Below are 16,730 nucleotides of genomic sequence, written 5' to 3' on the forward strand. Positions count from 1 at the left end.
AGGATTGTTGCCAATAGCATCAAAAGAGAATTAGATGGGAAGATGGTGCTATTAATTCTCCTGGAAGGTCTTGTCATGTTGGCTTTCATGATTTGAATTCAGTTGTTGTTAGCAGTGCAGGAGCTCAGGTCCTCACTATCACTGAGGATGGCTGCAGTTCTTTTCAGGGGAGCTCAATTCCTTATCTTGAGCCTCGCTTCCTGGCTCCAGTGCAGACCCTTCAGCCTGGTAGCACAGATCCTTCATCCTGCTGGTGCAGACTTTGTAGCTTCCACTACTGATCTTTGGGCCTTCCCAGTACAGATGCTTGATACAGACTTGCATGAGACATTGTCATGGGCTGTCGGCCTCTAGTTGGACTCTTGGAGGACATTGCCATGCATGTAGTTCTTCAGCTGGACTCATACAGTACATTAATGTGGGATTCAGTTTCTTAGCTGGATTCTTTGGGTATCTAGTGTGTGGACAGAACTCCTGTACTCTTTTTTTGTATTTGACTCTTTGAGTGAGTAATATAAAATAATTCTATAAATTATGTGTCCTATATTAAATCTGTTCCCTTGTAAACCCTGACAACAACAGTGGTCACCTACAACAATTTGCTTTTTGACTCTAGACTTATCTTTTTTCAGCCATACATCCCCCTTTCTTAAGGTTAATTTTTCTGTTTATTATCTTTTCACATTCCTTCTTTTTTAGTCATCTCCCACCCTGTTAATCTCATCTTTCTCTTTTCACTTGTTTCCTAAACCCACTAAGATATTTCAGCTCTTTGTACAAAAGCAAAAATAACAAAAGACAAAAATTTTCCTTAACTTTGTGTCTTTCCTCAATCTCGCTTCTCTCTTGAATTTCCTCCTGTGTCTTCAAAGTTTCTTTAAAAACGAATGCCCTTGTCTTTCAGTTTTGTTTGACTTACAATACCTTGGCATCTACACCTCTTTGAATCTTCATGTAGTTATCAACTTGTCATCAGTGCTTCCATGGAACTCTTTCCTCTCCTTACTTTCTGTTATTACTGCTTTTTTGGTTTTTTTATTTGGTTTGTTTGTTTTTTCCTTTTTTCTTTCATTGAATTCCTTAAGTGGTGAGTCTTTTCAGCATGCATCACTTTTGATCTGCGTTATATTTTGTATATTGTCTTATTTTTATTTAATCAACTTCACTGACTTTAGCTGTCATATGTCATTATTCATATTTCTAGCTTCCTTATTTCTCTGTTGATGCAGACTTATTTATCTAATTATTAGTTATACCTATCTAACATCTCTTTGATATTTCTATGTCACTATGCCTAAAACTAAATTGTGTCTACTTCTTTGTCATTATTCCTAATTTCTCAAATTGATTTTACCTCATCTAATTTATTATTGTTCTGTGTCAAGATCTTATAATCACTTGGTTTCTCTCAGTAGTTTACTTATTGATATCCATCTTTCTTTCTCTACACTGTATTCTGTTTGAGATTAAACCGGTTCACAATAGCTTAAACAATTATCTAAAACTTGGCTGTTAGTCAGTACAGGGTTGGTACAATAAATCATTGCTGTCAAGAAACTAGAATTTTCTGGTTTCAATGGCATGCTGGTTTGTCACTTCATGTCACAAGATGACTCCTTTATTTTTGGGGAGGACATATGCATTCAAACTAGGAAGAGGCAGATCAAAATATGCAAAAGATGCTTCCAATACCCTTTAATTAAAAATGAAATGTTTTCTTAGAACCCCATCAGAAGACTTCTGTATAAACCTAAACAAGAACTTCAAATAGCCAAGTAATTAGTTCAAGAAAAATAGACAAATTATTTCATCCTGTGTTGTGAAGTCAGTGTTAAGTTAGGAATGGATGTCGAGTTTGAGCTCAAACACACAGTTTGAGCTAATACCCAACTCTCCTAGTCCATCTATCATAATCCTGGAAGCATTATATCATTCTAAGGAGTTTTTATTCTATAGGAAATGATGAGCTACTGAAGCTTTTAGAGAGACTACTGTTCATAATATTTGTAGGAATATTTTTTAAACCTGTTATTTCTATTTGGACATATCCATATTTCCTTAAATATATAGCACCATAAATATTTTGAAAATGTTGCTAGTTGATCATTATACTTATCTCATTTTCAGTTACATTACAATGAAAAAATGGCATTCTAAATTTGAGGAAATGTAGCTTCAAACCAGGTATTGATGATTTTGTAATTCACTCTTTCAGATTATTTTCACTGCTATTAGCCATTAGTGTATTACTTTGGATAATGGAGAGCTGATTAAATCTTCAAAAATCTGTTTCAAAGTAAAAAAAAAAAATCTGCTGAAACAAAACGATTATGATCCCTTTCTATAATGTGCAATATTGAAAGTCAAATCACTGTTACACTCAGGTGACATTCAAATGCTGAAGTCTATGTTGGGTTGAGTTCTTACAAGGCCCCTTTCATTCTTTCCCTCAAATATCCATGATTTCTTCTGTGTTTAAGCTGAACAGGTACCACCCCTTGTCAAAGAAAATGTGGAAAGCCCCTCAGCAAGTATGTTTTTCAGTGGAAGCCTGGCTCCAAATTGTGATAAGAGAGCACATGCAGTAACATGGCTGTCTGGTTTGTCATGGCTATGTTTAAACACAAATGAACAAATACTACTTTTTATTTTAAACTACAGTCTTCATTCATTAACTTACTTTATTGAAATCTTCTATATTCAAGACATTATATGGCATAATATCTACTTCAATATTATAGTTATCTTTTGGGCTTCTGCAGTATGCAAAGAAAAAGTCCCAAGTAGATGCAGTATTTATAAACATGCAGCAAATATCACAGCTCCGAAATATGAAGCAAGAATTCAAAGAACTAAATACAGAAATGCACAACAAAGTAATAATAGATTTCAACATTCCCTTTTCAATAATATATGCAACTGTATATAAGAAAAATAAACATTGGATAATGCTGTAGACAAATTGGACTTAATAGATGTATATGAAATATCACTCTCCCTCCCCCCAAAAATCTCACAATACACATTTTTCTTAAGTGTATGTAGAATCTTCTCCAATACAGAACATATGTTAAGCCACAAACAAGTTTTGATACATTTTAAAAGACTGACATCATGCACAGTGTAATTTCCCAGTCACAATGGAATGAAGGACCAGAGATTTAGCTCAGCAGTATAAGCGCCTGCCTGGCTAGTGTGAGGTTGCAAATTTGATCCTCAATACCCAAAAACAAAACAAAACAAAAAAACCCACATGGAATGAAGCTAAAAATTAGTACCAGAAAAACTGAAATCCAGAAACATAAAAATTAAACAACACACTTACAAATGATCAGTGAGTCAAAGAGGAAGTTACAAGGGAAATTAGAAAACACTTAGAGATTAATAAAAATGAAGGCACAGCAAAAAAAAAATGGCACTATGTCCAGGGAAAATGGTGCTTACAAGAAATAAAGCTATACTAGTCAACATTATGTAAAGGGTCTCAAATGATAATCTAAACTTAGTCCTTAAGAAACTAGACAAGGAAGACCAAACTAAGTCTGAAGCTTACAGAAAGGAATTAATAAAAATTAGCAGAAATAAATAAAGTGGAGAAAATTGATGAAACTGCAGGTTGATTATTTAAAAAGCAACAAAATTGATAGCTAGATTGAACAAGAAAGAAAAAGATTTCAAATACTAAAATCATAAAATTGTGACATAATAACATAAAATGGGGACATAGTCATGCTACATATGATATCTCTCCATTAGTCACTTAGTAACCATCTTGGCTTTCAAATCAACTTTTGTGGTATTGCAGTGCTTTTGTTCAAAGAAACCTTATTTTATGTAACAAGGACCCCCAAAATATAAGAATTGTGCTGCTGAAAATTTTATTATAGTATAGCGTTGTGATTATTCTGTTTTGTTATTATTGTTAATCTTTTACAATGCCTAATTTATAAATTAAACCGTGTCATAGTCATGTATAGAAGAAAACATTATATGTCTGTTTTGGTCTAGAAACCATTGAGGGTCTTGGAATATATCCATTACAGATAAAGCATAGAATACTGTGTAGTGAAAACTAAAATATAATGCTGAAATAATGAATACCTAAAAGAGCCTATACATATGGATATAAATACTCAACATTGTTAGTGTCAACACTTTCCAAAGTAATTTGCATATTCAGAGTCTTCTCTATTAAAATTCCAATGTGATTTATTTAATAGGTGAAAAGTCCCTAATTCATGTGGAATTCAAGTGGGCCCTAAATAGCCAAAAAGTCTTAAAAAAAAAAAAAAAAGAAAAAGTTGAAGAACTTACACATCCTGACTTTGATACCAATTACAAAGGTACAGTAACTTAAAAAGCAGTATGATACGGGCAAAAGGACAAATATCTAGACCAATGGAACAGAAAACAGAGCAGAGCCTCAAAATAATCATGTATTTAGTCAATTCATTTTGACAAGGGTAACAGTGCAATTCATTGAGGAAAGCACTGACTTTTTAGCAAATAATACTGGAAAAACTGTATCCACATGCTAAATAACAAGTTTGGATCCTTATTTGACACCAATACAAAATTTAACTGGAATGGATCAAAGACCAATACTGCTAAAATTGTTAGCTCTTCTTTTCTTACTTTATGGAAAAAAGTAAAAATTTCATAACAAAGTAATAGGAGAATAACAACAGTGTCTCCTTAGGAGAGAGAACCTAGAAAATCATCTTCAGAATATTGGTTGTGATAGTAATTTCTTAAATATGACACCAAAACTATCAACAACAAAAGAAAAAAGACAAATTTGACTTCATCAAATTAAAATCTTTTATATGTAATGTAATACTATCTACGGAGTAATGGAAGAAAATACTTCCTAAATAATGGAAGAAAATATTTGGAAATCCAAGGATTAATATGCAGAATATATTCACTCCTACAGTTCATCAAGGCAACTCAAATATGAGCAAAAGATGTACACATTTCCCAAGAATGATATATAAAAAGACCAGTAAACACCTAAAAATATGTTCAACATCACTAATCATTAGAACGGTACAAATCAAAATCATGGAGTTCACCCATCTAAATCATGAGTGTAATCCAAAACCAAAATTTAAAAAACTAGAAAATATAAGTATTGGTGAGTTTAGATCAATTAGAACTCTTCTACATTGCTGATGAGAATATAAAATGATGCAATTCTGGAAAACATTAAGGTTTTTTTTTTTAAAAAAGCATAGAATTACTGTATAATGTAGCAATTCCATTTCTAAGTTTATGTCCAAAATAATTCAAAACACGAAGTTAGGCAAATACTTATACACCAGTGTTTCATAGCAAATTTTTACAAATGCAAGCATCCATTGATGGGTAGGTGGATAAATTATGGTATATACATACAATAGAATGTTATTCAGCCTTTAAAAGATGAAATTATGATATAAAATTTGGATGACTGAATATTATAAGTGAAATAAACCAGGCACACTAAGACAAATATTGTGTGTTTCCAGTCATATGCAGCATCTAGAAGAGCTATATTAATAGAAACAGAAAGTAAAATAATGGTTACAAAGTTCTGGCGAGAGGACAGCAATAAGAAGTCACAGTTTAATGTTTGCAGAGTTTCAGTTTGGAATAGTGACAAAGTTCTGGAGATGAGTAGTGTTAATGGTTGTAGAACACTGAATGTATTTAATGCCACCAAATCATATACTTACTAATGGTTAAAATTATATGTGCCAGGTATATTTTGCCATAATATTTAAAGTCTGCAGTAATAGGTAGAAGTAAAGAAAATAGCAACTATTCTATCGGCTTCTATACAAGTACACAAGGAATTTAAGATGAAGACAGGACTGAGGATATTATGAAGTCACTGCAAAGCAAAGATACCAAATCTGAAGTCTGGATTTGATGATAATCAAATATTGTTTGATTATTATTTGTTTTGCTTTTTCAAGTTAATTGTTACACGTTATCTATGAACCATTTTTCTAACCACAGCAAAGTATTATCTTTAGATAACAATATTTAGTTTGATTCCTAATTTTTTGAGTGTTCAATACTTCCAACTGTGTGTATCATATTACTTACTTTAGAGCAATTGTGATACTTAAGCTTAATTGTCATCTTGATTGGCTTGGAGCTCCTATGAGATTATTAAAAAAACACTTCTGGGTGTGTATAGGAGGATCATGGACCATGTGATGTTGGGTACTACAAACAGTCCCTGGCCCCTTCTTTTCTGACTCTATTGCCCTCCTCTCCTTCCCAGCTACAATGAACTAAAAAGCTTTGATGAGAAAAGTCTCTCTACAATGATGGTCATGCTGAAACTGTGAGCCAAATAAACATTGTCTTTAAGTTATAGATGTCATATATTGTGTCTTAGTAATGAAAAGCTTACTGACACACCAACAAAATTATCATATAGTTAAAATTGTGTGATGTTCATTATCAAGTATAAGAATGTAAGACTCATCATATTAGTTGATGGATCCATGATCTGTGAAATTCAGTGTTCTATTTGTAACCAAGACAGAAAGTCTGGGTAGTTCTGTCACTGCACAAAAAAGCTGCAAATCATCCTAACTTCATTCTGAATCTGTCACCCAGTGTTACAGGGAAACCATTTTTCTCCTTGGTACAGTGTTTTCTGATTACCACAAGCATTCCGCTATATTCAGCTTTAAGAATTCATCCTTTATCAGACTCTTCTGTGGTTGAGTAACATCTCTTTTTTCTTTGCCATTTATAATTTTATGCACTTCAATCATCTTTTGTTATAACCTTTCTATTTACTGCTTTAAATTTTCTAATTTATGCCTTATTGATATTGTTAGCTATCAAATGTAGCAAATGCTTGAAAATATGTTAAATCACTTTTCTTTATTCACTTCATTTCATCAAACTTTCAGTCTACCAGATGTTATATTATTCTTTTTTGTACAATAGTACTTCAGTTTTCAAGACCAGTTGAAGTCTATTGCATCTGTGAAAGTATAAAAACTGCTAAATATTAATTTCATGGTAAAAATGGAGGAAATGATTGATAATGGAGCACTGCAAGCTGACAAATTTATGTCCTGTACATGCAGATGGTATTAATGGCATAATTTTTATTGTGTAGCAAAGACAGCAGTTTCTACATCCTAAGCACTAGTCATATGTGAGCAATCATGTTATTTTATTGCTCTAAAAATGCCACACAAACATTTTCCTTGTTACTATTTATGTCACTGCTAGCATATCTATTTATTTTATAGGTACACCAGAAAACTTTATTTGAGGCTGCTGTCTCACATTGTGCCAAGGATTTTACATATAAATTATCTCAGTTATCAAAGTAATGTTCTGATGTATCTAGTGTTGTTTCCCTTTTCATATATAAATTAAAATTTAGAAATATTAACTTATTTCTCCAAATTTGGTAAATGTTATAATGAGGATGGAGGCAGGGCCAATTTTCTAATAGAAAACTTCAAATAAGACTGGAGAATTCATTCACCATTATCCCTATGCTGGACATATACAGTACAAAGAGTGACTGTGTTAGCATAATAGGCAAATCAAGTCACATCTCAGAAATATGCCAAAGCTAACAGTTTTGATGAAGGTACATTTATTTTGATCAACAATTTCTGTAATAAAAATGAGTGTTAAAATTTAATGAGTGCTTTCTGTGGTGTCAGGCATAGGTGTGTGTGTGTGTGTGTGTGTGTGTGTGTGTGTGTGTAAATTCTAAGGAACATCTTACTGGCATTCATTCAGTTAATCCTCACAATAATCCAACAATTAGAAAATATTATTTCTGTATTTTATGGGTAAAAAAATCCCTAAAATTCAGAGATATTAAGTAACTTGACATGAAACACACACCTAAAAGTCTAAATAAAATGAAAACCCTTATTTTGGTTTTTTTTTCTGAAATGTTAATAAAGAGATAATAGAATTTTATTATTTGTTCTGCAAAATCAAACAATCAATAATTTACTCTAGGGAAGGATGATGTTTGGGTTTTGCTTTATTAGAGGAGATATGTTAGGTTTCCAGTTGGTGCCTTTGAAACTGGAAAATACAGTTTAGTGATATAGAATTTTCTAAAGGGTTTCTTTTGCATTTTGACTCATGAACCTTTACATCAGTTGAAGAAGTTATTTTTTATTGTTATTGTTAAATTTCTCCTTAAAAATATTGGATTTGAACATTGTACAACTCAACAAAATTTAATGAGATCATAGCCTTTCTTGGACTTCATTGCAGTCTGGGAAGTTTATATTTGTAATCTCATGGAAAAGTTATTGACATTCTAGCGAGTTAATTTCAATCTATCACTTCCAGTACAACCCATGGCAAGAATAGTGAAACTAACACATATTGATAATTATGAGGAGCTAAGAGGGTCCTAAATCCAACCAAGATTGAGGTTCACTAGAACAGAGGCCTCCACACAGAGCCAAACGCGCATTTTACTTTTTTTTTTTTTTTTTTCGATCTTTTTCGTTTTTACTGGTTACCGGGGATTGAACTCACGACTGCCTGCTTGCAAGGCAGGCGCTCATGCTGCTGAGCTAAATCCCCAGCCCCTGGCATTTTACTCTTGAAGAAGGGAGTGAATTGAGGATGAGTTACTGTGAGAAAGGTAGGAATTAAGTGAGTGCTATGAGCTAGGCTAGCTAGGAGGCCTGAAATCATTTCTGCAATATGCAGAGAAAAGGATTTATAGAAAGACTAATCTGCATGACATAATTGAGGTTGTATCTGATGTTTTGTGGTCTGTGCTTCAGTTCTTACATGTAAACTTTTTCTGCCCTGAGAAGTCATAGCCTCTTATCTCGAGGCTCATCTCTGTTGATAGGTGGCTTTTCATCTGGCTCAATCATGTTTTTTTCGGGAAGCACAGGGTGGAGAAATAGCATGTATCACTCTTACCTAGCTTCAAAGATTGTGCACCTCAGCCTGCCCATATTCACATTGCTTAAATCCAATTGAAAGGATAAAGAAATTACCTAGCCATCTCTATACAAATACAGTTCATGGAGACAGGACAAAGTTTAGGCAAAATGGAAATACTTGTTATTTATTCAAGGAGAGTCATCCAGGTGGCCCTCCACAGAAACATATAAAACTATACTCTTGTTTAATACTTATAAGTGTAATGTGTACCATCTTGGAAACTCACAATTAGATTACATTCATTGTCCACTCAAAAATCCATTGTTAATGATACACCCTCAGCAAAAAAATAGTTTTCACGCAATTTTTTAAAAGCTTGAGTACTTCAGCATTGCCACAAGGTGGCAGTGTTAGCCAGTTTAGGAACTGAAAGTCTAAATAAGTACTGTATACTTACATTTCTTAAAAGTATAGGTATTAAATGATATTTGAGGTTTTCTTTGCTCCCAGATACCAACAGATTTCTCAGAGTATAACTTCTCCAAATTCTATCTCTAAAAGTTCAAAATGCCCATGTAATTTTTTACTCTTTTAAAATACTTTGAATTAATACAACATAAATTTATGCACTATATATCTAAAAATATTAACATTTATTTGCATTTAAACTCTGTAGACTAAGGTCCTTTTCTGGATAATGTAAGCAAACCACATTATACATTCTGAACTCCGCTTGGTTTCATCTAAATGAATATTTACAGTTGAGAAAGGTATTTGTGTAATTTTCTATAGCAAGCACAAATTAAATTTATGGGATTCTCTACACCTCAAAGTCATTACTTTTACCTCTCCATTTTAGGTTCACATACTTTTTTCACCTCTGTAATAATTCAAACTGAAAAGGAGGAAGAGAAAAAGGGATGAAAAACAGCAAGGGATCTTAATGCTAGGACCCATACTGAGGCACAGCTGACAAATGAGATATTTTCTGAATAAAAACTTAAAGTAGGGCCAAGGATATAGCTCAGCAGCACAGTGCCTGCCTGGCAAGCTCAACATCCTGAATTCAATTCACAGTACCCCCCAAAAAAGAAATTAAAGTACTTTGGAGATTCTAAGATACTCAGAGGTAAGTAATAATTTTAAATTAACATTTTCTATATTTTCTATATTTTATTAAAGAATATGTGCTCACTATAGAAAATTTGGAACATCCCTATAACAGTCAGACAAAACGTACTTCTGTATTTTCTTTTAGAATTTTCTCTAATTAGAGAGAATCATACACACGATTAAATTTTCTTCCTTCCCAGATATCAGTGAATTTGCATGAAAATTCGTGTGTTTGCTTGTGGTATCTCTGCATAGCTAAATGTGGAGGCAGAAATAGATGATTTTTTACATTGTTGTTGGGTAATTTCTCCACAGTAACCTTTTGTTGAAAGACAAGTAGATCCAGAACCTAGGCTAGGTTGGGCAGCTGAAAATGAAATTAGTTTGAATATAAAACCTTTTTTTTTTTTTTCCAGAAAGCAGTCTGGAGAGATGTTGAGAATCTCAAGGACTAGGAAAAAAGGGGTTATATGGAAAGGAAGTGTTTTTTCCTAAATGTTAAGAACCTGGTAAGATGATGGTAAGCTGATAACTGGGGCTCAAAACAACCAGTGAAAGTTTCCCTGTAAGACTTCAGTAATCAGTTTGAAGTTGTTTGCTATATTGTGCTGTATGCAAATATACATTTTACATATTTTATTCATTTATTTATTTATTTCCATCTTTTTGAGACAAGATATTGCTAGGCAGTTCAGGCAGATCTTGAGCTGACTGTGTAGCTCAGATTGATCTCAAACTCGCAAAGATCTTCATGCCTCAGTCTCCAGAGTATTGGAATTACAGGCATGAACCAGCACACCTGGCTCACAATTTGATTATTAAGAAAATACAATTTAAATTTTATATTTTCTTCTTTAAATATTCTTCCTTTTAAACTACCAGTGGCAATTAAATATAAGGTGATTTTTCTAGTCCTCAAATATCCCTGCTCCTGTGCTCCAACTCTGAAACGTTTCTCTCTTTCTCTTTGATATGATTGAGGGAGGCAAGAAATAATACTGCTGTGGCCTCAGGAAGACATTATACTTCCTTCCTTGTCTTGGTGCTCACTAATTGGATTAATCTTGCACTATTTATTTACTGTCTTTCTGAAGTATTTCTAGTTTAGAAGGATGTCTCCAAAAAGATAAATAATGCCAATCTGTCTTTACCTCCAATAAAAAGTAATATTTTTGAAGAAAAAGAGAGGGAAAGTTGAAAGCTCTTCAGAGAAGCATAATTCTTGAATTAAAAACAGGGCCAAAAAGCTAATAGGATTTGTAATATTTAAATTGATTTACTTTGAAATTAGAACCAGCTAACACAAAATGAACAACGGTTTCTATATTATCACTTGGCCTATAAAAATTTTGTTTATACTATTGCATATAGTAAAATATAGTACGATAAAACACGTTAAAACCAGTGGAAACAGATGTACAACAGCTTGATGGGACTTCAAAACAAGATGATATTAAATCAGCACTAGCTTTTATATTGTGTTTTCTTCAAAATAGCTATTTGTACTATCACAGATACTAAAATCAAACAACCCACGTTAAAACCATTGCAATTAATGAGTGAAAATATTATATAGCTTCAAACCAATATGATTGGGAATCATGATTACTACATAATTTTATGTATTCTTATCATTTCTTACACTAGGGAAACTATTTGGCGTTTATACATGTGAGTTTGATTTATTTCACTTCTGAGTATGGTCTCAAGCTGTGTCCATTTATTTATAAATGTCTCAATGTAATCATTCTTCATAGCTGAGTAGTACTCCATTGTATAAAAATACCTCAACTTTTTTTATCCATTTCTCAGTTGATGGACACTTAGGTTTTTTCCAAGATCTGGCTATTACAAATTGTGCTGCTATAAACATGGGTGCACATATATCACTGTGGTATGATCCTTTCGGTTCTTCTGGGAATATGCCTAGAAGTGGTATAGCTGGGTCAAATGGGGCTTCCAGTCCCAGCTTTCTGAGAAATATCCAGACTGACCTCCATAATGGTTGCACTAGTCTACACTCCCACCAACAGTGCAGGAGAGTTCCTTTTTCCCCACAGCCTCTCCAGCATTTGTTGTTGGTGGTTTTCTTGATCTTGGCTATTCTCTCAGGAGTGAGATGAAATCTCACTATGATTTTAATTTGCATTTCTCTAATGACTAATGATGATGGACATTTTTCCTATATTTATTTGCCATTTGTATTTCTTCATCTGAAAATTATTTATTCATGTCAGATGCCCATTTTTGGATTGGGTCTTTGAATTTTGGGGGTCTGATTTGTTTTTAATTCTTTATATGCTTTAGACAGAAGTCCTTTGTCTGAGGGGCAGTTCACTAAGCTTTTTTTTTTTCCAGTTTGTGGGTTTTCTTTTCACTATGCTGGAGACTTCTTTTGATGTGCAGAAACATTTTAATAAGAGGTGATCCCAATTATTGACTCTGGGAAGTATTTTGATCCAGCCCATGGATCAATCTGTGGGCCTCGCCTGGAGAGAGGACAGGGATGGGGGCCTGGGCAAGACGAAAGAGAGATGGAGACAAGTTGAGAGGTTCTAATCAAGTCTCATTTTTTTTTCCGGAAGTGATTACATCTTTTATAGGGAAAGGGCAGGCTGGTGGGACAGGAAGAGGGTACAGGGGTGAATACAACAGGGTCACCGTCACATCCGGGTATGTGACATAAGCAGGAGAGAATTATGGTTAATGTAGGCAGACGCAGTGCCCATAGCAGAGAGAGAGGCAGGGAGGCAGCAATGTGGCTGTTGTGCAGCTCCCTACATCTCCTCCCTTTCTATATTATTTAATCAGGAGTATGGCAGGCCCTGCCAGACAGCGTCTGTCTTAGGTCAAGGACCTCATTACATGAACCTAACCAGGCCTTACCTGTCATGGGCTTGCAGGATAGCAGTTGGTCCTGTGCCTGTCTTAGGTGGCCGATGGAATTAACATGCATGTCCTAGGTGCCTGTCTCTGACTCCCTGTCCATTACCCCAGGGCAGTTAGGCCACATCATCATACGGACCACTTGTGGGAATTCCTTCCCGGGTAGGTTTGTTGATCTGCCATCTCCAGCTGATGATAGTGTACCTGAATGGGCTTTGCCATAAACGTGTCTATCCAGTTATTAATGAGCATCATAATCCTCTGAAAAATACAAGGACTCACAGAAAGGGGAAGCAATAGGTCAACTAGGGGACCCAAAAGGGTCACTAGGTAAGGGAAAAACTCCCCCCACATACACATTGAGGAGAAGGGTTGGCAGCCATTTGTTGTTGTCATTGTTGAAGTCATTCTTCTGTTTCTTGGAGCTTGTCTCGCATAACACCAGACGCAGTCTATTTGGCTGGTTTATGTTCCTCCAGACTGAGAAGAGCCTCCTCTGCAGTCACAGTGGGTTCTGTGCATGGCTGTCAGCAGTTGTAGTCTTTTTGGCAAGGGTCTAAATCCACCATGGGTGTGGTATGCCTCAAGTAGAAGGCTGAGTAGGCAGCATAGGGCTCCGGGGAGTTGTGCCACCTGTAAGAAAACACAGGGGATTGTGCCTCAGGAAATGACATTATTCCGGGACGCTGCATGGGGTCTTTGAAGAACTGTCTACTTGTTTTATGAGGCATTTAGGTAGCCATCTAACCTCTCTGTCTTGTTGAGAGTAAACACATACTGAACCATGTCCCCATATGAGAATGGGATCAGAGACATGCCATGAATTAGTCAGGGGGTCTCACCATATACAGAAGCAAATTGCTTTTGTGTTTTAGAATGTCAAAAATGCATGGCTGCTGACTGTCCAGAAGCATCCAAATTTAAAAATTTAAGGATGAATAAGGCATGAGATAGAATATTTTTAGGTGGCCTTCTTGTGGAGTATCATTCCCTTTTTATTTTATCAACAGAGAGTTTTAGGGAAAGATGTGCCCTTTCAACTATGCCTTGACCTTGAGGGTTATAAGGTATGCCTTTTTTTTTATTTAAAGAGAAAAACAAAACTAAATGAAGTGAGACAATAAAAGGCTAGAAGCAACACAGAATTTCAAGAGAAAAAACATACAGTAAGAGTTCACCAGTTAATAGATCACACATTGTCATCTTACAAACAGCTGTCCAGATTACAAAATTAAAGTATACAAAGTGGAGATTAATACAGTTAAGTGGATATTGCAGTCAGTTCTGTTCAATGATCCAAGAAAAACTCAGCAATATGGTTCTCTATCCTACACATTTAAATAAACTTGCAGTTATATCCTTTAGATCACTTTCCTTCCTCTCTTTTTTACACTAACAATCACGCATTTTAGTTTCCATTACTTCCACAGTTTTTTTTAACTTTTTTTTTCAAGAGGAAAAGAAAAAAGATTGAAAAAAAAAAGGGCAAAAAAACAAAAGAAGACGGACCAAAGAAAAACCCAATGTGACAAAGCAAAACAGAATCATTTAGATCAGGAGGATGGACATTTCATAAAATGAAGAAAAGACTCCTAGATATGGGGGGGCAGGGATTACTAGGTCAACAATGGTTACCATTATGCCTCTTGTTATCCTAAAAAGAGTAGCCTATATCAGCTGGTATAAAAGAATTGAACAAAACTGTACATAAGACCAATAAAACCACATTGGAGACCTTACAGGATTCCAAAGAAGATAATAGTCAAATAATAACGGGCATCATAGAATATCTGGTTGCCTTCCAAATGGTTGCCTATACCCTCAAACTTGATACTATTAAGCGAAACAATATAATAAAATCAGTCAGAACAAGATATGGAGAACACTACAGGGGTTCAAATCAGGTTAATAGGGAAACAAAAAAAATTACTATAATCTATCGCACTATTTTTAATTTAGTTTTCCCTTAGTTAAAAGATACGAAGAAATAAATTAATTTTTTTTAAAAAAAGTAAAGAAAAAGGCGGGGGAGACTGGGATTAAAAAAAAGAACATATCATTATAACAACACTGGTCAGAATCGAAAAATTTAACCATCTGGCTATTACAAATTGTGCTGCTATAAACATGGGTTCACATATATCACTGTGGTATGATACTTTCAGTTCTTCGGGGAATATGCCTAGAAGTGGTATAGCTGGGTCAAATGGTGCTTCCAGTCCCAGCTTTCTGAGAAATCTCCAGACTGACCTCCACAATGGTTGCACCAGTCTACACTCCCACCAACAGTGCAAGAGTTCCTTTTTCCCCACAGCCTCTCCAGCATTTGTGGTTGGTGGTTTTCTTGATCTTGGCCATTCTTTCAGGAGTGAGATGAAATCTCAGTGTGGTTTTAATTTGCATTTCTCTAATGACTAGTGATGCTGAACATTTTTTCATATATTTATTTGCCGTTTGTATTTCTTCATCTGAAAATTGTTTATTCATCTCCGATGCCCATTTTTGGATAGGGTCTTTGAATTTTGGGGGTCTGATTTTTTTTAATTCTTTGTATGTTTTAGACAGAAGTCCTTTATCTGAGGGACAGTTCACTAGGATTTTTTCCCAGTTTGTGGGTTTTCTTTTCACTATATTAGAGATTTCTTTCCATGTGCAGAAACTTTTTAATCAGATGTGATCCCTGTTATTGACTCTGGGAAGTATTTCTCGTGCGGTTTGAGTCTTGTTCATGAATTCTCTACCTACCCCTATGTCTTCATGGTTTTTACCCAATTTATCTTCCAATAGATTTAGTGTTTCTGTTTTAATATTTAGATCTTTGATCCATTTAGATTTTATTTTAGTATATGGTGACAGGCACGGGTCTAGTTTTAGTCTTAGGCATATGGAGAGCCAGTTTTTCCAACACCATTTATTAAAGAGACTGTCATTCTTCCAATGAACCTGTTTGGCCCCTTTATCAAAGATGAGGTAGTTGAGTGTGTTTGTAGTTGTGGTTGTATCTTCTAATCTATTCCATTGTTCTTCGGCTCTATTTTGATTCCAGTACCATGTTGATTTTACTACTGTTGCTTTGTAGTATAACTTCAAGTCAGGGATTGTGATGCCTCCTGCCTTGCCTTTGCTGCTTAGAACTGTGCTTGCTATTCTAGGTCTCTTCTGGTTCCAGATGAATTTTAGTATTGATTTCTCGAGATCTATGAGGTATGTTGATGGTATTTTTATCGGGATTGCATTGAATCTGTATAACAGTTTTGGGAGAATGGCTATTTTCACAATATTTATTCTTCCTATCCATGAACAAGGGATGTCTTTCCATTTCCTGAGATCATCTTCAATTTCATTTTTCAATGCATTATAATTTTCCCTGTATAGGTCTTTCACTTCTTTCGTGAAAGCAATTCCTAAATATTTCATTTTCTTGGTTGCTAGTGTGAAGGGTGTGGCTTCTCTTATTTCTCTCTCTGTGATTTTGTTGTTAGTATATAAAAATGGTATTGATTTTTGAGTATTGATTTTGTATCCAGCCACATTGCTGAATTTATTTACTATATCTAGGAGTCTTTCAATGGAGTTTTGGGGTCTTCTATGTAGAGTATCACATCATCTGCAAATAGTGATAATTTAACTTCTTCTTTTACTGTCTTTATGCCTTTTATTTTTCTTTCATGTCTAATTGCTCTAGCTAGTATTTCCAGTACTATATTAAATATGAGTGGTGACAGGGGACATCCTTGTCTTGTCCCTGATTTTAAAGTAAAGGCCTTCAATTTTTGGCCATTTAGTATGATACTGGCTGTTGGTTTGTCATAGATGGCCTTTATTATGTTGAGGTA

The sequence above is a fragment of the Cavia porcellus genome, unplaced genomic scaffold, assembly GCF_034190915.1.
Source record: "Cavia porcellus strain 051 isolate PalLab524CR breed Dunkin Hartley unplaced genomic scaffold, mCavPor4.1 scaffold_3, whole genome shotgun sequence".
Classification (NCBI taxonomy): domain Eukaryota; kingdom Metazoa; phylum Chordata; class Mammalia; order Rodentia; family Caviidae; genus Cavia; species Cavia porcellus.